Source organism: Lactuca serriola, chromosome 3 (assembly GCF_051521515.1).
Source record: "Lactuca serriola cultivar US96UC23 chromosome 3, Lser_US96UC23_V15, whole genome shotgun sequence".
Classification (NCBI taxonomy): domain Eukaryota; kingdom Viridiplantae; phylum Streptophyta; class Magnoliopsida; order Asterales; family Asteraceae; genus Lactuca; species Lactuca serriola.
Genome location: NC_136410.1, coordinates 58,707,078 through 58,731,758, shown reverse-complemented (window position 1 = coordinate 58,731,758; position 24,681 = coordinate 58,707,078). Strand labels below are relative to the sequence as shown.

The 24,681-nt window shown below is 34.3% G+C and overlaps 2 long non-coding RNA genes across 2 annotated transcripts; both read right to left on the bottom strand.

Annotated features, from left to right (window-relative positions):
• Positions 1 to 16,784: 16,784 nt before the first annotated feature.
• LOC145092378 (uncharacterized) lies at positions 16,785 to 18,526 on the bottom strand. Its single transcript, XR_013702506.1, has 3 exons — positions 17,974 to 18,526; positions 17,422 to 17,648; positions 16,785 to 17,002 (listed from the first exon to the last, which is right to left on the bottom strand). It is a non-coding gene; the product is annotated as an uncharacterized LOC145092378 (long non-coding RNA).
• Positions 18,527 to 22,634: 4,108 nt separating this feature from the next.
• Positions 22,635 to 24,051, bottom strand: LOC145094455 (uncharacterized). Its single transcript, XR_013703357.1, has 5 exons — positions 23,776 to 24,051; positions 23,398 to 23,521; positions 23,253 to 23,308; positions 23,101 to 23,184; positions 22,635 to 22,996 (listed from the first exon to the last, which is right to left on the bottom strand). It is a non-coding gene; the product is annotated as an uncharacterized LOC145094455 (long non-coding RNA).
• Positions 24,052 to 24,681: the final 630 nt, after the last annotated feature.

Below are 24,681 nucleotides of genomic sequence, written 5' to 3'. Positions count from 1 at the left end.
TTGAGAATGCAAATATCACAATTGCTATCTAACTAAAATCTACTTAGTGAAAGTGTTTCCTCACCATCATTTTCATGAATCGGAGAGAAACCTTATGACACTTAGATTTAATGGTGTATGTGTTCTTATCCATGTGAATTGTCAAAACCATAGTCACAAGACAAGGATGATGACAAATCCAAACTCATATGGACTGGACTTAATCTTAATTTCTGGCCACCTGGCAGCTCAAGGGCCTGCCATTGCTTCCAAGTTGTTGTGCACCCAATTGAGAACTCTAAGAACTCATATGCAAAGCCAACTTTAACTGGAATGGGCACAGAATATGTCAACACGATAGGTTATAAACCTCAAGTTGTATTCTAGTGAAGAACTTTAGGTTTTATTCTTGATTAGTTCTTGAGACTTTCAAGACTTTTAAGACTCCCACTGTCCTCTTGACATATAAGACTTTCTTGTTAGTTATTCAAGAGATAGTGCGGATTCTAATCAAGACAAACACTTCACACAATTCGCTTTAGTTGGTCTTTGTTTTATCCAAAACATCACAACTTACCAATTTCAAACGTACAAGAGTAGAAAACTTTTACTCTTACATTTGACAAGTGTTTTAAACCTTCTTTAAGACATGTCACTCAAGTTACAATCTTGGAGTATGACTCTAAGCATTGTTTTTGGAACGAAGTATGAATCATCTTCTTGATTTAACCACTTCAACAATTCATAGTTCCTCTTCTTAGCTATAAGAAAGCACTTAGAGGATGAATTGTGATAAGGTCTCTAAATCATTAAGATGATCATAAAAACTGATACTAAAGTACTCTCCCATCTTTTCAGATTTGAGAAACTTTTATCTTTCTGCCTAATTTGATTCTTCTTATTCGCTCTGCCTTACATTGGAACCTTTTCCAATGTCTCGGAATTACACTTAAGCTTGTAAGTATAACCATATTTACTGAGCTTTAGTAAATTATGACGAATAATCTTATCGACCTTTTGTGGTGGACTTGACTAGTGTACAAGAATGTGTACTTGATCCCTTAGTCCTTCACTTGACTCACACATCCATGTGAACATGTAGTTAGTCTTAATTTTTCCAACGCTTGAAATTTCTCATTCATCATGCTATACAACTTGAATGATTCCAAGTTCCGGTCCAATTGAAACTTGGGTGATGAGAATCTTTCCTTATTTGGTAAATTTAGACTCTACCACAAATGAAAGAATCAAATTCATATTTCCACTCTTGCTCTTAATGAAATCATATAAGCAAATTTTTTTTCCTCAAATGCCATTGTAAGGATATTTTAAAATAAATAAAATCAAAAATTTTCTTTTATTTTAAAACTTTGCGGAAAAAATTATCCTTACAATCCATATGAAAACTTGTTGTTATCTATTCCTAAGCAATATCTCATAACTCCTAAGAAGTAGCTCAAGAATCCGATCTTCAAACTACGCGATAGAAATCCATCTACGCGATCAGATTTAACAAATTCTTTCTTTAAGTTTCTTCACTTTTCTTTGATTCTTAAAACATCACCATGTGACCCAGTCACATCATGTATCAAGAATCTCATAATAGAAACTTAGCAGAGTTAGATAGTGGACTTTACCTGAAGTAGAGTCAAACTTATTGACTTTAACATCCTTAGGTAAATTTTCAGCTTCGCAACCAATGCCCCTTCCTCTAGCAATATAAACATATGGACCATTTGGTAATGGTACACGGGACTATCACAGACTTAGCTTTTCTCATTACCATTTGGTCAACCAAGTTGACTATGGCCGACCCCTTTCCATTGGGAAGAGAATGCTTTACTGGATATCCAATGTCATCATTGTCAATGTCCATAAAGTTTTAGGAAGTTGATCTTAGCAAATAGATAAGATCATTAAGGGTCTTGTCATAGTCTGGTTCATAGGAGTCCCAAAGGAGCTCACTATGTGACTTAGAAAGTGATTGAACCACCAACTTTCTCAAGACTTTGTCACCCAACTCTCCCGGCTTGTCAATATGTGACTACATCTCCAAGATGTGATCACACCCAGAGCTTGAACTTGCCAATAGGGCTTGAGTGACCTTAAAGTTTTCAAGAACTTGTGGGTTAGGGAGAATAATTAGAGGAGGTGAAAGAAGTATGATTTCCATGGGACATCATCTTCATTTACGAAAGCTTGCTTCAAGAGATTTGGGAAGATCATAAATGTCTAAACCGGACATCTTTTGGGAGATATTCAAGATAGTTGATTTAAAGTCCTTAATATAACACCCAATATGAAATATTAAGGCTAGGACCCAACACAATACTTATATAACTCGGAAGAGGGATGCCGTAATCCAAGCTATAAAATATTTGAAGGTAGGTGAATGACGATTCACCAATTTCCACCAAGATAAACGAAATATATTATTAGGTTTTAATTGGTTTTGAAACTCCTAGATCTTTGAGATTCATTGAACTGTTCAATGGCATGTTTCAATATCGAGTGTGCCCTTCAAATTTTGTGACTGGGATGCCGAGGATCACAAAACAAGGTGTGAAGTAACCATGCAAATTACTTAGTACCCTTAAGTGTTTACCTCTCAATCGATGTCCCGGTTAACCACACACGCTCCACTAACCGACTTAAACAAAGTGCAAAGTGTAATTTAATGGATTAGCACCTTATTCACATTTTCCTAAGTAACTAAGATTGGGTATTATTAAGAGTTTAGTTACTTAGTATTTATCATTCATACTTGTAATGAAGGGAGAATTATAGTCCTGTCAAACCCGTTCGGCTAACGACCTCCCACCGGTCAAGGAAGCGGTGGGTGAGAGTGGACACCCATTAAACTGCCATTTTATAGGCAGTAACCTTATACCCCCCTTATAGACCGACTTCGTGAATGAGGCCTACTAACGGTAAGACTGACTTTACTCTTATACATACATATATATATATATATATATATATATATATATATATATATATATATATATATTATTAACTTATAATATTATAAAGTATAAGGGTTGAATTTTAACTTTTAAAATTCTAAGGGCTAACTTGGAATTAAAGTATTCATAAGAGAAAACTTTACAAATTCCAAAACTTGAGGGCAAGTTTTGAAACTATTCAAAACTAATTAATTTCATAACTTATGTGTTTAAAGTAGTTTTAATTAAAAAACTCTTCAAGTTCCATAACTTGAGGACAAGTTATGGAAGACTTTAAATTATTAAAGAATGTAACTTTTCCTTTAATTTATAACTTATGGAATTAATTAAGGTTACACACTTTATTACTTAATGAAGTGACTCTTGAACCTCCATAACTTAAGGACAAGACTCTTCATTTTTGTAACCATTGCCAACTTTAATGAGTTTTATGTAACTTAAATGTGACTTTTCATATAAGTTGAGGACAAGTTACAAAAACGCATTTTAGAATCAACTCTTAGATTAATTTGGATTCAAAACAATAATTTCACATAACTTTCTATTAATCTAAGCAACTCATAAGAGCAAGATAATTCAAATCAAACTTTTTCATGTAATTAGCCTAATCACTAAACTAATTCAAAACATGAATCTATTGACAATTATCTTTGAAATTGGATTAGAATGAACATTACCACATCAAAAACAAGTTTATAAGTTCAAAAACAGCTTAGGGTAATGTTCCTAGTCCATTTCTAGCCAAAAACCTTGAAAATATGTTGTCTGGGACTCCTACTCGTCGATTGCATGAACCTACTTGACGAGTAGGATGATTTTACTCATGGACTCGGCGAGTTCATCAGTGGACTCGGCGAGTTCATCAGTGGACTCGGCGAGTCCAGTGCCCAGAAAGCCAGAAAATCGAGTTTTTCAGCATTTTTTCAGCAATTTGCATCAAGTATAATTGAAAACAAACCTGGGCTCTGATACCACTGTTGGGTTTTGAGCATTCTAACACTCCTAAGTGTACATGCAACCCTAAATACCTTGGATCTATGTTTTCTCTATTATACATGCAAATATGAACATCCAAGGTATTATCCTAATCTAAGCTATAAAACAATGAATATAACAAGATATAATACATACCTTTTTGATGTAGAATGTCTTCATGAAGCTTGAGTGCCTAGTGCCCCAAGTGTGACACCTCAAATGGTTCACACAACATCAAATACACTTGGAATAACTTGAGAGAAATCTACACTTCATGAAATCGGCTAGCCCTTCTTTTACACACACTAGTGGTCGATTTTGGTCAAGAATAAGATGCATATATAGTTAGGGTTACACCATGTAAACCCTAATTGTCATGGCCTTTCATTTCCATGATCCATGGGTACAAATACACCATGGAGCATCCATGGAGCATCATATGGTTTTTATCCCAACTAGATAATCCATGGAGAATTAGCCCACTATATAAGTATGGATGATTTGCACAATCAACCCATATATTTAATTAGTCTTCTTTTGATCACTTAATTAATCCTAGATTAATTCTTGATCAATACTAATTAAATAATCTTATTATTCTTATTATTAATATACTAGAACTTATAATATATTAATAACCATAAGTGTCTTATTTCTCTCATTATAGTCTATCCAAATGCATGATGCCATGCAACCCAAATGGACCATGCCGGGTCGGGTCAAGTCTTACCAATTATAGTTATGGACTTAGACATTAATCCAACAGTCTCCCACTTGGATAAGTCTAAAACTATTATTGCGTATAACTTCAAGAACCGACTGTCAATCGTAGCTCTCAAAAGCTTTTGTCAAACTCTGACCTTGTAGATAAACTCTGACCTTTGTCAGTGACTTGTCCATTAGATAAGGGATCATATATTCCTCCATTCTAGATATCATATGGACTGAGACGTGGATTATAATCATTCTCTCTGTCCATTTGTTGTTTCCCGATTTTGCGATTTATGACGACTGACTAATTGAACAAATCAAATCAGCCCTGGCCCGGCCGAGCACTTCCATTTGTCATCATCAAATCATCGAGGGGCCCGCAGATATCGCTTGTATCCCGAAGGTAAAAGGAATGGATAAACTTCGACTCATATGGCTTATTCTACTACTTGTTGAATCATACAAAAAGGCACGTTTTATAGCACCGAGTTACCAAATGTGTTTTCGTGCAATCAATGTACAACCAACTCATAGTAACAACTCATATCTCTAGGTTTGAAGAATATAAGATATTATCATCTCATGATCACTCGTGATAAAATCCATGAAGTGATTCCAATGAGCACGGGTTGAATCCAATACTCAGAACTTATGAGCACTCATGAGTGTTGTAGCCCTTTGTCCAACATCTTAGACCTCTACAAGCCAACCCATGACAGTCTTGATTCATATCTACTTCCAACATATGGCCGACTGTGGATGGTTTGAATAACTTAGTCATTCCGGAAGTCAAAACATGCCAAATGAAACACAAGAATAATTGAATCTAATATGGTCTCAGAGCTTATGAATATAAATAAAACACCTTTTATTTATCACCATATGATTACACATTATTCATTGTATACTGTTTCAGCTATCAACTTTATTCTTGAATTAAAACAATTGTTGTCCCATGCTCCAAGCATGTACACTATGTTTTTCTAAACACTAGTCATGCCACACACCAAGTATGCATACTATGTTTGTCTATGATCTTTACTTTGTGAAATAGATCAATTGAACATAACTCCAATGATTCTCATTTCACATTCCCAAATCTTTACTACAAATGCAAGAATTCATATTCATGCCATTTACTGAAATCTGTTAGATTCTAAACTTATATGCATTGATCCACTTGTAATGATTATGCACGAAGTCAGAAAGACTTGACAACAACCATTACAGAGCATTCCAAAGGAGACCAGCTCCTTAGAAACATCCTTCTTGCATTAAGTTTCCTAATCTTACACAAATTGAATAATTTGAAACACATCCATATTCCATTTTGACTACCACTTCTGAACACGAGTTGCCTCCTTACAGATTATTTCAATATGGTCCTTCCAGAATTATCACTATACTTCCAGCTGTCCTTGAGCAACCAATCTTTGGTAAACCTTAGGTTGTCCTCGACAATTGTTTAATCCTTTTAGTCATATCCAATTCTATACCTTTTCCCTTCTTAATGCCCCACGCATTTGGAAAATTTTAGAAAGGATGAATATAGCACATATAATCGATCCTATATCCGAAGCATATTAGACACGATTCATGATGTCTCACATAAAGACTAAACCAGTCTTTTGCTATAACATTTCCATTTCTATTTGCCAAGTTCTCATAATTCAGATTATGAAAAGGGATGTCGTAATCATAATTGAATTTTAGAACGCAAATAATGGACCCATATACAGAATTTCCTTATGTTGAGCCATTCCAACATGAAAATCATATATATATATATATATATATATATATATATATATATATATATATATATATATATATATATATATATATCCTTGACTAAATGATTAAAACCTCATGATTTAAGCTTATAGATTTGAGATGAAGTATAATTTCCTCTCCCTTAATTATAGCAAAACAACTTTTCCCAATTGAAACCTTTTGTTTTCTATAATTAACATTGCTAACTTGCAACCTTTATCATAATTATCATGCTCCCACTAACATGATGATTATTATCATAACACTTATGCTCCCACTAGCTTTGACATGTACTAAAAAAATAGCTGACTTTCTTACCAAAGTTCAGATTTCTGATACTAGATTGTTTTGATAAAACTTTATCAATATCATACACCTCTTTTAGATAGCTCACAGGTGTGTCTAAACAAGTTTAGAACTATGAAAAGGGATGCCGTAATCATAGTCTCAATTGTTTAGACCTTTTTGCCACTTCTCACAAGTCCATGTTAGTGTGCCGGTAAACCACACACGCTCCACTAACGACTTTGAGAATGCAAATATCACAATTGCTATCTAACTAAAATCTACTTAGTGAAAGTGTTTCCTCACCATCATTTTCATGAATCGGAGAGAAACCTTATGACACTTAGATTTAATGGTGTATGTGTTCTTATCCATGTGAATTGTCAAAACCATAGTCATAAGACAAGGATGATGACAAATCCAAACTCATATGGACTGGACTTAATCTTAATTTCTGGCCACCTGGCAGCTCAAGGGCCTGCCATTGCTTCCAAGTTGTTGTGCACCCAATTGAGAACTCTAAGAACTCATATGCAAAGCCAACTTTAATTGGAATGGGCATAGAATATGTCAACACGATAGGTTATAAACCTCAAGTTGTGTTCTAGTGAAGAACTTTAGGTTTTATTCTTGATTAGTTCTTGAGACTTTCAAGACTTTTAAGACTCCCACTGTCCTCTTGACATATAAGACTTTCTTGTCAGTTATTCAAGAGATAGTGCGGATTCTAATCAAGACAAACACTTCACACAATTGGCCTTAGTTGGTCTTTGTTTTATCCAAAACATCACAACTTACCATTTCAAACGTACAAGAGTAGAAAACTTTTACTCTTACATTTGACAAGTGTTTTAAACCTTCTTTAAGACATGTCACTCAAGTTACAATCTTGGAGTATGACTCTAAGCATTGTTTTTGGAACGAAGTATGAATCATCTTCTTGATTTAACCACTTCAACGATTCATAGTTCCTCTTCTTAGCTATAAGAAAGCACTTAGAGGATGAATTGTGATAAGGTCTCTAAATCATTAAGATGATCATAAAAACTGATACTAAAGTACTCTCCCATCTTTTCAGATTTGAGAAACTTTTATCTTTCTGCCTAATTTGATTCTTCTTATTCGCTCTGCCTTACATTGGAACCTTTTCCAATGTCTCGGAATTACACTTAAGCTTGTAAGTATAACCATATTTACTGAGCTTTAGTAAATTATGACGAATAATCTTATCGACCTTTTGTGGTGGACTTGACTAGTGTACCAGAATGTGTACTTGATCCCTTAGTCCTTCACTTGACTCACACATCCATGTGAACATGTAGTTAGTCTTAATTTTTCCAACGCTTGAAATTTCTCATTCATCATGCTATACAACTTGAATGATTCCAAGTTCCGGTCCAATTGAAACTTGGGTGATGAGAATCTTTCCTTATTTGGTAAATTTAGACTCTACCACAAATGAAAGAATCAAATTCATATTTCCACTCTTGCTCTTAATGAAATCATATAAGCAAATTTTTTTTCCTCAAATGCCATTGTAAGGATATTTTAAAATAAATAAAATCAAAAATTTTCTTTTATTTTAAAACTTTGCGGAAAAAATTATCCTTACAATCCATATGAAAACTTGTTGTTATCTATTCCTAAGCAATATCTCATAACTCCTAAGAAGTAGCTCAAGAATCCGATCTTCAAACTACGCGATAGAAATCCATCTACGCGATCAGATTCAACATATTCTTTCTTTAAGTTTCTTCACTTTTCTTTGATTCTTAAAACATCACCATGTGACCCAGTCACATCATGTATCAAGAATCTCATAATAGAAACTTAGCAGAGTTAGATAGTGGAATTTACCTGAAGTAGAGTCAAACTTATTGACTTTAACATCCTTACGTAAATTTTCAGCTTCGCAACCAATGCCCCTTCCTCTAGCAATATAAACATATGGACCATTTGGTAATGGTACACGGGACTATCACAGACTTAGCTTTTCTCATTACCATTTGGTCAACCAAGTTGACTATGGCCGACCCCTTTCCATTGGGAAGAGAATGCTTTACTGGATATCCAATGTCATCATTGTCAATGTCCATAAAGTTTTAGGAAGTTGATCTTAGCAAATAGATAAGATCATTAAGGGTCTTGTCATAGTCTGGTTCATAGGAGTCCCAAAGGAGCTCACTATGTGACTTAGAAAGTGATTGAACCACCAACTTTCTCAAGACTTTGACACCCAACTCTCTCGGCTTGTCAATATGTGACTACATCTCCAAGATGTGATCACACCTAGACCTTGAACTTGCCAATAGGGCTTGAGTGACCTTAAAGTTTTCAAGAACTTGTGGGTTAGGGAGAATAATCAGAGGAGGTGAAAGAAGTATGATTTCCATGGGACATCATCTTCATTTACGAAAGCTTGCTTCAAGAGATTTGGGAAGATCATAAATGTCTAAACCGGACATCTTTTGGGAGATATTCAAGATAGTTGATTTAAAGTCCTTAATATAACACCCAATATGAAATATTAAGGCTAGGACCCAACACAATACTTATATAACTCGGAAAAGGGATGCCGTAATCCAAGCTATAAAATATTTGAAGGTAGGTGAATGACGATTCACCAATTTCCACCAAGATAAACGAAATATATTATTAGGTTTTAATTGGTTTTGAAACTCCTAGATCTTTGAGATTCATTGAACTGTTCAATGGCATGTTTCAATCTCGAGTGTGCCCTTCAAATTTTGTGACTGGGATGCCGAGGATCACAAAACAAGGTGTGAAGTAACCATGCAAATTACTTGGTACCCTTAAGTGTTTACCTCTCAATCGATGTGCCGGTTAATCACACATGCTCCACTAACCGACTTAAACAAAGTGCAAAGTGTAATTTAATGGATTAGCACCTTATTCACATTTTCCTAAGTAACTAAGATTGGGTATTATTAAGAGTTTAGTTACTTAGTATTTATCATTAATACTTGTAATGAAGGGAGAATTATAGTCCTGTCAAACCCGTTCGGCTAACGACCTCCCACCGGTCAAGGAAGCGGTGGGTGAGAGTGGACACCCATTAAACTGCCATTTTATAGGCAGTAACCTTATACCCCCCTTATAGACCGACTTCGTGAATGAGGCCTACTAACGGTAAGACTGACTTTACTCTTATACATACATATATATATATATATATATATATATATATATATATATATATATATATTATTAACTTATAATATTATAAAGTATAAGGGTTGAATTTTAACTTTTAAAATTCTAAGGGCTAACTTGGAATTAAAGTATTCATAAGAGAAAACTTTACAAATTCCAAAACTTGAGGGCAAGTTTTGAAACTATTCAAAACTAATTAATTTCATAACTTATGTGTTTAAAGTAGTTTTAATTAAAAAACTCTTCAAGTTCCATAACTTGAGGACAAGTTATGGAAGACTTTAAATTATTAAAGAATGTAACTTTTCCTTTAATTTATAACTTATGAAATTAATTAAGGTTACACATTTTATTACTTAATGAAGTGACTCTTGAACCTCCATAACTTAAGGACAAGACTCTTCATTTTTGTAACCATTGCCAACTTCAATGAGTTTTATGAAACTTAAATGTGACTTTTCATATAACTTGAGGACAAGTTACAAAAACGCATTTTAGAATCAACTCTTAGATTAATTTGGATTCAAAACAATAATTTCACATAACTTTCTATTAATCTAAGCAACTCATAAGAGCAAGATAATTCAAATCAAACTTTTTCATGTAATTAGCCTAATCACTAAACTAATTCAAAACATGAATCTATTGACAATTATCTTTGAAATTGGATTAGCATGAACATTACCACATCAAAAACAAGTTTATAAGTTCAAAAACAGCTTAGGGTAATGTTCCTAGTCCATTTCTAGCCAAAAACCTTGAAAATATGTTGTCTGGGACTCCTACTCGTCGATTGCATGAACCTACTTGACGAGTAGGATGATTTTACTCATGGACTCGGCGAGTTCATCAGTGGACTCGGCGAGTCCAGTGCCCAGAATGCCAGAAAATCGAGTTTTTCAACATTTTTTCAGCAATTTGCATCAAGTATAATTGAAAACAAACCTGGGCTCTGATACCACTGTTGGGTTTTGAGCATTCTAACACTCCTAAGTGTACATGCAACCCTAAATACCTTGGATCTATGTTTTCTCTATTATACATGCAAATATGAACATCCAAGGTATTATCCTAATCTAAGCTATAAAACAATGAATATAACAAGATATAATACATACCTTTTTGATGTAGAATGTCTTCATGAAGCTTGAGTGCCTAGTGCCCCAAGTGTGACACCTCAAATGGTTCACACAACATCAAATACACTTGGAATAACTTGAGAGAAATCTACACTTCATGAAATCGGCTAGCCCTTCTTTTACACACACTAGTGGTCGATTTTGGTCAAGAATAAGATGCATATATAGTTAGGGTTACACCATGTAAACCCTAATTGTCATGGCCTTTCATTTCCATGATCCATGGGTACAAATACACCATGGAGCATCCATGGAGCATCATATGGTTTTTATCCCAACTAGATAATCCATGGAGAATTAGCCCACTATATAAGTATGGATGATTTGCACAATCAACCCATATATTTAATTAGTCTTCTTTTGATCACTTAATTAATCCTAGATTAATTCTTGATCAGTACTAATTAAATAATCTTATTATTCTTATTATTAATATACTAGAACTTATAATATATTAATAACCATAAGTGTCTTATTTCTCTCATTATAGTCTATCCAAATGCATGATGCCATGCAACCCAAATGGACCATGTCGGGTCAGGTCAAGTCTTACCAATTATAGTTATGGACATAGACATTAATCCAACAGGAGAATCACCATTCCAGGGTCAGTAGTTAAAATTTGGAGATTCAGAAGTATTTAGTTGGGATTCAGGTTACTCTTGAAGTTCAGTTGCTCTGTATCGGGAGGGTTGTTCTGCGTAGGTTAATCATTCCATGGTTAAGTATGGTAATACCTAGTAGGGGCGGTTAATTTGTCTTTTGGTTTCACCACAAGTAGGTATTGTTTAGTGTCCCAAGTGGGTGAGAATTGGGAATTCTCAGATGGAGCATCACCCATTGAGGGTTTTGTCTGTTGTTGTCCGGGTAACAGTTTCCCGAGAGGGTGAGCGATTAACATGAGGTCTAGAGTTAGGTCGGGATTATAGTCTGCAGATTGGATCAATAGTTCGAACCCCGAGTAGAGGAGAGTCATTCATTCATGAACAGGGCACCAGGATGGGTTTAAAGTTTTGCTCAACAAACCTAGGGCGGCCCGGATAGACGGAAGACCAACGGGGCGTACCAGTCAGGCCGAAGGCCCGAATAACGGTCCAGACGGGCTGAATGCCCAAAGAGGCGGTCCAGACATGCTGTAGGTTCTGAGAGTGGTCCAGATAGGCTGAACGCCCGGTGAGGCAGTCCATTCATGCTGAAGACTCTATATGTATTTTGTTAGGTCTACGTTTTGGTATTGAGCATGCTGCTTTGTGATGATAACCAGTGGAACCGTATGTTGTCTTTGCTTGCTGGTTATCACCTATGGAATGCGCTTAGGGACTGTCGGTGGTCATGAGGGAGAACCTGAAAACTCTTGTGCTGCAACTTGTTCTATAAGGGAATCATGCACGGTAGGGTTTCAAAGTCCGACTTAGATCAAGAGTTTGAGTGTTTTCCCTCTGAGGATTGTATGCGACGTTGTTTATGAAAGAATTGCTTGGGTAGCAACCATGCGGGGCTCAGTGGTAATAGGGAATGTCGTCGAGGTCTGTGTGTTATCGGAAGCATTCCAGTCATAGGTAGTGAGCTTAATGATCATAAAGATTCATTCCATGATCTGCTTGTGGTGTTCTCGGGATTGACGCATTGATGGGGCCCTGGCGAGTCGTAAGTCTGTTGGTTGGATAAAGGAAGCAGCAAGGACTGAGGGGAGTATCAGTCAAGTATCAGAGTGAAACTGGGGAATGTTTTCCCCGTATTCCTGCATGTTCGCACGTTGTTGTTAAGAATCAGATGTAATGTCGAAGTTCTTGGTTGATCATATTCTTTCGTCGCTTTGGAGATTGGTAATGGCACGATAAAGAGTCAAAGGTTATACTAAGGTTTTGGTGTATCATATGGATTTGAATTGTTAAAAGGTTCGGTATTGACCTGTTTGAGGGTTTTTCTACATGATTTGTGGTAGTTTCGGTCAGAAACTTGGGATGGATTCATGGACGGCCATTTCAAGATGGCATATAGTGGAAACTTGCGTTGGGGATCGCAAGTGTATCCGTGTAAGGCATGCACTCTGGAGGTCAATGAGGTAAATGGGGGAAAACTTTTTGGTTTATGGGGTGAACCGTGAGTTGCAAGAGAAAGGTATGATATCATCTACGGGAAATCGAGGGTTGTTGGGTTATAGCGTCCCTGTCTTTCAGGTTCTGAGAATCGGGTTAGATCTTTCTCCTGATTATCTATGGCAACACATCATGTTAGGAGGGTTGAGGCGGTTCTGCTCTATGTTGTAGGCCAAGATACCCGGTGCGGGGTATTTTGATATGTGCATATTTGACTATGTATTTAGTATAGATTTTCATTAGTTGTTAGCTAATTATTTGCAAATTATGGACAAAAAGTACTTAATAGTGTTCAAATTGTATTTTCAGTCCAAAAGAGAAGCTCGAAAGCCAACAAAAGCAGGAGAAGCAGTTGGAAGCTCGGGAGTTGAAACAAAGAAGAAAAATGCCAAAAACAAGAAGGACTCGACGAGTCAAAGCCTGACTCGACGAGTTGGATCGAACATTCGCGAAGCTGTAGAAGTCCTTGTCGTACACGGAGTTTTAATGAGGGACTCGACGAGTTTGATTATGAAGAGGAATTAGAGGAATCAGATTGCGATTTAAGGCACTGCTAGACCGAGAGAAGCAGAGGAATCAACCCTAAGTTTGATTGTGAAGAGGATTAAGGAAAATTCTATTCATTCTTAGTTAATCTTTTGATTGAATCATGTTTGAACTAGTTGAATTCATTTTTGAGTTTGTTTTTACTGCAATTATGAACTAAAACCTTTATCTTCTGTTTAAGGTAGATGATTTTGTGAATATGGATTGATTTTATGGTTAGGATTAATTTTAATTGGTGATATTGTTTTTGTTAAGCTTGTTAAAGAATCTCATATATTAATAACAACTATTTTCTGTTAATAAATCAGTAATTAAGTTGTATGAATATCTCTTAGTTATTAATTTCATATGATTTATGTGACCACATAGTAATATGTCTAGGAATAACGAATGTGAAACTAGAATTAACTAGAAGATAGGTAACTTAATACGTGAGCTTGTGTGATACACCATCAACAAGAGGTTAGTTGAATCACCAATTTAATTAACCATTACAAGTCTTACTGAACCCGAATTAATTAACTAGGGAACTTACTAATTTAGACAACTGACCACTGCTTGAATTAATCTGTTTTCTAAGGATTAGCAATAACGAACGTGAACCTAATCATCTCAGTCGGTAGCCAATGAAAAGTTAATCTGATATATTTACCATAAAATCAACCATATGATCAATTGATTCGAACCTAAACAGAAGTCCTTATTATCATTGAATTTAGTTGCAATTTAATTGTTTAGCTATTAGTTGCTTCATTAAGTGGTAGTTAAGTTTTAGTTAAGTTTCTAGTCTTGTAAAACTAGAGAAACCCCTTCTATTTTAGTATTTCTTTTAGATAATATTAGTAATTAGTTTAATTTCCGTTCCTTGAGTTTAATACCCTACTTATTTAACTCTACCACAATTGATAGGTCCACTACCTTTGTGTGTTAAATTTACAATGGAAAAGTAGGATTAAAACTAGTTGGTTTCACACACATCACGGGCCGATTGTACGTCGTAGGCATAGAGACTCAGGAGGAGCAAGAGGGTTGAGGCAGTAGGCCAAGATACCAGGTGCGGGCAGACTGTAAGTCGTAGGCACGGAAACCTAAGAGGAGCAATAAGCTTAAGGCATTAGGCCAAGATACCCGATGCAGGTCGACTGTAAGTCGTAGGCATGGAGGCGATGAGGAGCGGTGGGGTTGAGGCGGTAGACCAAAAAATCCTGAGAATTTCAATCCGGTGGTTGATTAGATTTGACATATTAATATTCCAACCCGAGGCTAATCAGGCCAGTCATAGGTGTTTGTGGTTATGCGTTAGCAATTGACTGTTACTGTATGTAGATTCAGGAGCTGAAGGAAGCATTATCTGTTGGGTTTTATGTACTATAACACTCCGATGGTGCACATACAACCCTAATGCTTTGGATCTAAGTTTTCTCTAGTTATACATGCAACAAAAACTATCCAAAACATGAAACCTATAACTAGCATACAACTTGGATACTTGAAACATAAAAAACTAGTTAGAAGAATACCTCTTAGTAGTAGCATGTAGAATTTGGCCTTTCAAGAGCTTAGCACCCCAAGTGTGATGCCTCAAACAAGTCACAAACACCATGAATAAGTGGAGGATAATGAGAGAGAAGTTATGAAGCATAAATCGGCTAGGGTTCTTGATAAAACTCTTGGGTGCTGATTTTGGAGCTAAGGGGTTACACTTATAGTGTGGAATTCCTAGAGTTTCAACTTGTAAACCCTAATCCACTCCCTTGGGCCTTTAACCCAATAATCCATATGATAAGCCCTTTGGACTAAATCTTCATGGACTCCACAAAGATCTAGTCCACATAATCAACATGTATCATTAGCCCAAACTATAAGTATCACTGATTTACTTAATCAGTCCCCGTTAATTTAATTAGTCTTTTTTGATCACTAAATTAATTACAAATTAATACTTGATCAATGCTAATTAAAAAATACGATTTCTCAATTAATATATTATACTTATAATATATTAATAAATCACAAATAACCTTTTTCTCAAATATCCATCCTATCAAATTGTTCTGGTGAAGGCAATCCGAAATGGACCATGCTACTCTAGGGTCAAGTACATACCAATTATAGTTATGGGCTTAGACACCTAATCCAACAGTCTCCCACTTGGATAAGTCTAATAACTATAACTGCAAGTACGACTTAAAAACCCACTAGCAATCGTAGCTCTCAAAAAGCCGATATCGAACTCTGACCTAGTCAACGATGCGTCCATTAGATAAGGGATCATATATTCCTCCATTCTACAAGACATCGTATAAACTGAGACATGGATTATAATCATTCTCTCTATTCATGTGTTGTTTCCCAATTTCCGATTTATGATGACAGACTAATTGAACAAATCAAATTAGTTCAGGCTTAGTCAAGCGCTTAGGGTGCCATCACTAAATCATAGACGGGCCCATAAATATCGCTTTTATCCCTCTTAGAGTAAATGGAACGGATAAACTTCGACTCATATGTTTGCTCTATTTACTCATCAAATCATACACAATAATGCGTTTTATAATACCAAGTTACTGGTGCGTTTATATATATATATATATATATATATATATATATATATATATATATATATATATATATATATATATATATATATATATAATGGGAGAGGATCAAATGAGAACACCTAAAAGGTTGAGAACGCGAGAACAGTTGTAGACCAATCATTCTTTGAGGGCATAAATGGAATTTTAGCATCTAATGAAATTATGATTTCCTAAATTTTAGTGATTATGATGACAATTACCTAAAACATCTCATTTTTTAGATCATATTCTTTTAATGAACCAATAATTAATAAAATCATGATTTAATGTCTATCTAAAAAAGCGTTTTTTTTTTTCATTTCAGTTTTCATTTTTAGTAATCAAATATCAAGAGAATGAATAATTTATCGATTTACCTCATTTATTTTTTTCAAAAAATATCTTCATAAATAATGTTTTATACATTTCATTTTAAAATGAATAAAATTGTAAATTATAAATGAATTAACTCAGTTTTATCCATGAATACACTTGTAAAATCATAAATGAATAAAACCCGAAAAAAAGATTATAAAATCAACTAAAATCGTACTCATATATAAATCAATAAAACACATCTCTATTCATATAAGAATATAATTATAATAGTAAATGAATAAGTTACAATATATATTTTTTTAAAACGGAAACTAGTACTACAATTACAACCATAAATGAATAAAACACATTTGCGCTTCTTCCGAAAGAGTATTGGTGTCGATGTTTCATTTGGTAAATCTCCCACCTCCCACTATATGCATGTTTATTCATTGTATCTGCAAAAATGATAAAGAAACAATTATGTATAATTTATATAGTCATTCACACATAAATACACTGATATTCACAAATGAATACACTGTTATTCATAAATAAATACAAAATAAAAAATATACAAATTATCATTTTTTCATAAAATGAATACCCCTAATCATAAATAAATAAATACACTTATTGATCACTCATGAATACCCTGTTATTCATAAATAAATACAGTCATTCAAACATAAATTTACACATAAATATATTAATATTCACAAATGAATATAAAAAAATAGTTGTTGCCCTTTCGTTTCAGCCTTCAATTCATCTCTTTTCTCATTTCTTTTTGTCAAGTATTACCACACCAAAAGTACCCTTTTAATGCTTAATTTGCTGTTGAAATCAAAGACCAAGAACAACTATAAAAAATTACCTTTCTAGTCATCGTTAGTTGTTGAATTTCGAGTAAATCAAGACCCATGAAACCTCCATTGAACCCACTTTTTGTTGTTGAAATTGATGAACTAATTTATGCTCCTTCTTTCCCTTTCTTCTTCTTGGTTCCCTGCCAAGAATAACCACTAGGATGGGTTGTGTTTCCGATGAAATCAAAAGAGGCAGCAACCCCTTGGCTTTTTCCCTTCACCTGCATTGTCGTGGCTGCTTGATAGATTTACATAGTTACATTAATAAATGAATAAAACTAGATTCACATATATTATAACCATGATTCAAAAAACTAAAATGAAAATTGAAGACCAGAGTGTCTCTACCAAAACTAAAAAGCATATGCTCAAAAATGATATAGGTTTCATGTTCTTTGATGCATAGTTAGATTCATACAATTATTTCAAGCTATTTCGAAAAGCAGACGATCGAATAATAGAAACCCAAATTCTCAATAATTAGGAATTCCTAATCTAGATCAAGAGAAGAAATCGATTCGTTTTCAAAGAAATGATAAGAAAGGGAAAGAGGAACTCACAGACTTCAAGATCGCTGGTACAAAACTCATCGTTACGACCGAGACACGCGAATAGCCCCGAGTCCCATTGAGCCCTAGGCATCGGCTTCCTCATCACATTAGCACCGCCATTAGTCAATGGCAATCCATCTGTAAACAACATGATGAAACCCTGATGCAACCGGAGGTGAAGACTGCTTCGTGTCAGCCGCCACAACAGCTATCTGTGATTTGGGGATCGGGGTTTTGGCGGTGGATTTCTCTGTTTCGAATCCATTCCATACTCAAACCCTATTCTGTTTTCATGATAGGAGAGATGAAGAACAAAGGATTGAAAGGGTAGACGGTGGTTGGAAGATGTTGAAGGAGGGTCCCGGTGAGCCCGTGTTGAACCAGTGGTGGTCCGACGGTCTTGTATGGTGACCGTTTCTTTGTTGGCGTGATTTTATGGTCGTGATTTGGCCGGAACTGATGAAACAAAGATGGTGGTGATGGAAGAATGATGAAGACGGCAAGTATGAGAGACAGAGTGATAGGGTTTGTGATAATTTGGTTGATTTCATTTTAATAAGGTTGACTAAGTTTAATTTCCATATAATAGGTCCTAATTTTGTGGAAAGAATCAAAAAGACAATTACCTTCATACCCTTTTCCTATTTTTTGAATTTTAAAAAATATTTAAATTAGTTGGAAATTTAACAAATGTCAAATTAATTTTTGCCTCAAATTTTGAAATTTAAAGGGTTCAGAACTTTTCTTGCGTTCTCAACTTTTTTTGGTGTTCTCATTGGATCTACTCTTATATAAAATAAAGCTTGGAGAATATTTATAATAAACTAATGTATAAAAAACATATTAACTAATAAGTGTAAATTATAATATATAAATAATATTAACAATATGACATTCTCAATTTTAGATGTCCTGTAGTCAACCCTCATAGGTCCGCCAACATAAATGGAGGCACGTAAAACAGCTAAACATGTCAATATGCCTTAAAACAACCCACGATCATACATTTATTTGACCACAAATCTTTGGAATTTAAATCTAAAACAATACGTACTCGTATCTTTAATATTGATCTTTTGAGTCTTTAAAATGGCAAACAACACAAACCAATGGCAAATACATGATTCAAACTTACGGACGTTCAAATTAATCGATCTGAAAACATTATCGTGAAATATATTTTGTTATCCGATCGAATTGTCAATAATAATTAATACCTTATAAGGCAAGTATAATATTAACTTTACCAAAGATTAATCGAAATTGTAAAAAGTTGTTAATGTCTTATGATACATTTTCTTTACTGGATTGTGTTTCATCTAAAATTTATATAGTGTCTATTAATATTTTCAATGGTGTCCATGGTAAAAAATATAATATTATTAGGTGTGATCACACTACTAGAAACATGAGTTTTAGAGACGGACGAATCCGTCGCTAAATATCATTTGCGACGGATCAACCACAAACATACTCCATAGCGAATTAGAGGGTGGCTAATAACTTAGCGAGGGATTTAGCGACAGATTAGTTTTCTCTTGCGACGACCTTAGCGGCAGAATATCCATAGCAAAATGGCACTTAATACTGTTATTTAGGACATCGGCGACAAAACCTAATAACAACATTTCGTCGCTAATCCCTTGCAAACCTCTATATCTGTTTTTTTTAATCCGTCGCTAATTCCTCTCAAACTTTAGATGTGATTTTTTTTTCTTTCCGTCGCTGATCTCTTGTAGATTTAAGATGTCATTTTTTTTTCTTTCCGTAGCTATTCCCTTGCAAATACATAATATCATAGTTTTGTTTGTTTTGAATCTAAAACAAAATAATACCAAAAAATCAAATAATTATATAATCACAAAACAAATATTAACATTTAGATACAAAAAACATCCAATAATTATGCAATCCAAAACCAAACTTTAACTTTAACATTAAAATACAAAAAGAATCTAACCATCAAAGTTTACCAAAACATCCATAAACATCAAATATCAAAGTTTAACATCGATTGATATTTGATTTCAAAGTATAATGTACCATAATTCTAAATTTCCTCTCATATTTTTTTATTTCCGCATACACCTTCTCCATTGTTTGATATCTTGCGTCCAAAAGAAGGATCAAAATGGAATTGGATTCCAATTCCCGTTCAATCCCATGGAATTAGGAGAACCAAATTCCACTTAGTTTTTCCTGCAATGGAAGGAGACTTGGTTGCTTGATGTCTTCATGCTTTTTGCTAGATTCCGGGTCTTTTTTGGAAGCAATGCTTTTCTGTTGATGAAAAAGAGATTAGTGTCTACTCATTTGAAACCAAATGCAAGACTGGAATGGAATTAAATTCCGATTCCAACCAAAAAGCAAATACACAAACATAAACATCAAATTTGTAATCTCTTAAACATAGACATCAAATTTGTCTTGCCATGGGCCCTTCTCAAATTTGTCTTGCCATGGGCCCTTCTCTGATGTATGTTCTAAGAGTCATTGCTTAGATGGAATGGAATGGACAAACGAATGGAATGAACAAGGTAATATAAGGCAAATAATAAATTTGAGGTTTGATCTGGAAAAAAAACGCAAAATGTAAGGCCTTTTATGGGATTAATCCGAAAAAGAATTTCATTGAGCATAGTATTAAAGTCCAAATAACTTTACAATAAAAACAACAGTTTTTTAGTTATATTCATACCAAAATTTGTAATTTAATGAAAATATAAAATATAAAAATACCTGGTCTTTGATGATTCTTCCAGCACGATCATATTCAACTTCTCCTTCACTTGAGATTTTAGCTTCTCTTTGTTCACTTTATAATTCTTATACAACAATTCAGCTTGTGAAGGAGCAGATTGCATATGGACATCATTGCCCTTCTCAAATGCTTCCCACGCATGTATGTTCAGTTGCTTGAACCCTAATTCAACAACATATAATAATATTAATTTTTGAGAAATAATTTATATAAATAAATAAATAAAGATAAATTAAATCAATAAAGGTTATTACTCATAGCATAGAACTTCTCATTCTTTTATAATTCTCATTTATAAAAACTTAATTTTTAAAACATACCGTTGGACTTGCTAACAAAGAGGTTCCAGAATCCGCATTGCTGCACAACCATCACTGCAAAATCCTGAAATTGAAAAACAAGAGTAGCATGAGATTACCAGTAGTTGTATCTCCAATAAGGACATCACCCATATCAAACTAAAAACAAAAAAGAAAAATGAAATTTAGATAAAGAATATATATATATATATATATATATATATATATATATATATATATATATATATATATGTTATAATAAGATAGTTACCTGCAAATAACCCTTTTGAGCCACAAGTACATATGTGTGTTTGCCCTTAAAGTGATTAGGATCGACCTTGATTTACCATGTTGTACCTAAAAGGGTATGCAAATATTTTAATTAACAATCTGAATCTGAGTAAATGACCAATTTACCCTTTATTTAGAAATGACACTAACATATTAAGCCACCTCTATTAGAAATAACTCAAAGAAACACTACTTTATATATGTCCTGATTAAGTTATGTATCAATTAAGTCAATAAGAAACAGGGCAAGAAAACCACCACATAGGAACAACATTTCCAACAGAGATTTCTTGAAATCCAAGGCCAAGAATACCATGAAACTTGGCTGCTAAGAAAGTGATGCTAGGTTCTTTTGTTGCCTATAAAATCCTGAAAAAAAGATTAAAAGAAAAAGTATAATGAGAAAATAGTAGTTAAGTGAATCAAAAACCAAAATTTCTTAATTCTTACGTGTTCTTTAACAACAAGATCACCAAGTTGGACAAAGTCTTGGCTAAAGATACCAGAGATAGCTCCAGTTCCATATTGAATAGCAGCAGATGTCCCTAGTTGACATATGAAGAAAATACAGTTAATTACGAAAATGCCATCGAGAATAAATCAAAAGAGACTATACCATTTTTCTTGTAGGTGCTTGAATGGATCGCCTTGTACTTTGAGTGAAAAAGGCAAGCAACCTATATCCATATCAAGAATTATAAGCACATGATTGAAGCTATAGATTGAGAGAAATCTCGAATTAGAAAAGTCAAAACTCACTGAAAAGTAGCACTTTGAAGAAGGCACCCATAGATTAGAACTTCCAGTATCAAAGATCACAATGAACTTTTGAGAGGGAGTTCCAATACCAATCTCACCATAATACTGAGCATCCATGTAGTTCTTTAATGCAATAATGCCAGTGTTTGAATCTGTGAGAGGGCCTCCAAGACCAAAGTTTCTTCATTATCTTCATCATCAATAACAACTTCTTCCATATTTTGAGTGTTACCCTTTTCCTCTAACTTCTTAAGTTGTTGATCTTTCAAGAATTTATTTCTAGCTTCATCACAAGCTTCATATCGTTCAATCACATGAGCATAAGATGTTGCATCATACCCATTCCACCTGTCTCTTTTTCCATCATAATCAAGCTCAAAAGTCTCTATTTTCTCATCAGGTGCTATATTTTTACTTGTCCATTTTGCCCCTAGCTTACGTGGCCTCTCCATGCGTGTCTTGGTTGTGTGTGTCATAGCTCCACAACTTAAAACAATTAACAAATTTAGCAATCAAGTTATAAAAACTAGAAAAGTAAAACAAAATTTGCTTACTTTTCGCATGCACCCTTTCTGTACTTATCAGCTTGGTATATTTTTGCTCCTCTGTCATACCATGACTTTGTGTAATTGGGATTTGACTTCCATTTCCTTTGATGTTTTAAACGCTCCAGGACACAGAAAAGATGGTTTTACTTTTAGTTATATGGTGACATGATTAATGAGAATGCAAGAAAAAGAAAATGGAAAAAGGCGTACAGGTCTCTCTGCATTGAGATACCAAGGAGCAGATGGCATATACTGAGGAATATATGGATTAATTTCTTTTCCATCTTCATCAACATCCCAAGGAGCAAGCCCAGCTTTTCGGGCTTCTTCAAGTTCCATCTGTTTTCTGTGATCCTCCCTGGATTTGAAAGCTACTACAATCAAAATGAAGATGGTGTGATTGGTGAGAAACTTATTTTCAAGTTAAAACAGACTCTTAATTTAGATTACATAATGGTAACTATTTTAGGTGTTTTACATGATGAAGTTCTGATTTTCTTGTGAACCAATGAACATTAATCGTGTTCCCACTTCTATCCGAAGTGAATCTTACATGTAGCCACTGTAACAGGGGCAATTTAGTCTTTTAACTTGTTAGATAATAACGTCAAATTGGTTACTATCACATACCTGATGAATATCTCCCATGAAATGAGAAAGAAAGAGCAACGCTTCTGTGAGATTATCTGCAAATATATAATAATGTTTTTCCTCTTCAAAGTTGATAAAATCTAGAAGCAAAGAATCAGATGAAGAAATTTGTGAAACTAATTACACTGAGATGTTTGTTTGCCATAGTCGAGTAGCTGATTGGTGTAGTTGTTAATTGCTCCGGCAACACATCTTCTGGCCACTCCATTTATTCTTGTCGTTTTGATATCAAGCCCCTTGTCAAATGCCTACACCGGGTACCAAATTCATATCATACAAATTCATCCTGTGAGATTATTAAATTGTAATAGGAAAAACAAAATGTACGTCAGTAACAAGAAAACCCTAGGAAAACCAAAATTAAGGAGTTATGGAAGGCAGAGCTTAGAAAAACGAGTTCTGAATTGATCTAAAATGTAAGAGAAGAAAGAGAGCTACATGAAAATAGAACTTATAGACAACCAGAAACCAGACTAGGAAGGTGATGAAAGCTAGAGTTTACGATAAATGATGAACCAATAGACCAATTGTTGTTGCAGGAAACGGCGAGTCAACGAGGAAAGCATATGGACCGAGAGGAAAGCAAGAGATGATGTGATTTATGAGGTTTTCCTATACTTTTCAAGTATACTTCAAAGAGGGACGACGCAGGTGGACGGTGGTGGAGGTGATTTTCCGGGCGGAGGAGGAATTTGAGTCGACAGAGGTCGATTAGGGCTTTTGGAGAAAATTGTTTAGAGTTTGGGAATGTAAATAAAACGAGGGAAAGAAAAAAGAAAGAAATGCGGGGAATGAAAAAAAAAAGGAGGCGTCCATTTCTGTGAGCGATTGGCGAGGGATGGGAAAAAAAAGGCTTGTGATTTTTAGTAGTCCGTCGTTGTTCCCTCACTAAGATGTTTTAATTTGCGATGGATCAGCGAGGAGCGATTTTGTTGATAAATTCTTGCAATTCAGTTGTTGATCCCTCGGTAATACCTCTCTAAAAGTCTATAAGTATTTTGTTCAAAATATTTGTGCGTTTCGTCGCTGATGCCTCGGTAATCCGTCGCTAATTAGCTACGGATAGAATCCGTAGCTAATTCCGTCGCTGAAGCTTATGTTTCTAGTAGTGTGAGATCCGTATATTACACGAGTTTATAAAAAAAGTTTAATATAAAATTATAAGCATTACATATTTTTTAAAATAATAATTTTACATAATTACAAAGAATATAATAAATAAAGCAAGTAATAAAGGTTGTAGATCATTTATTATGAAATGTAATAGAATCATCTACTTTACATATATAAATCTCATTAAAATATGGATTTTAAATTTAAGAAAAATAAAAAATTTAAGAAAATGATAAATGGAAAAGAAATAATTCAAAAACTTTTAAAAAATAACATGTATCAAATTCAATGAAAA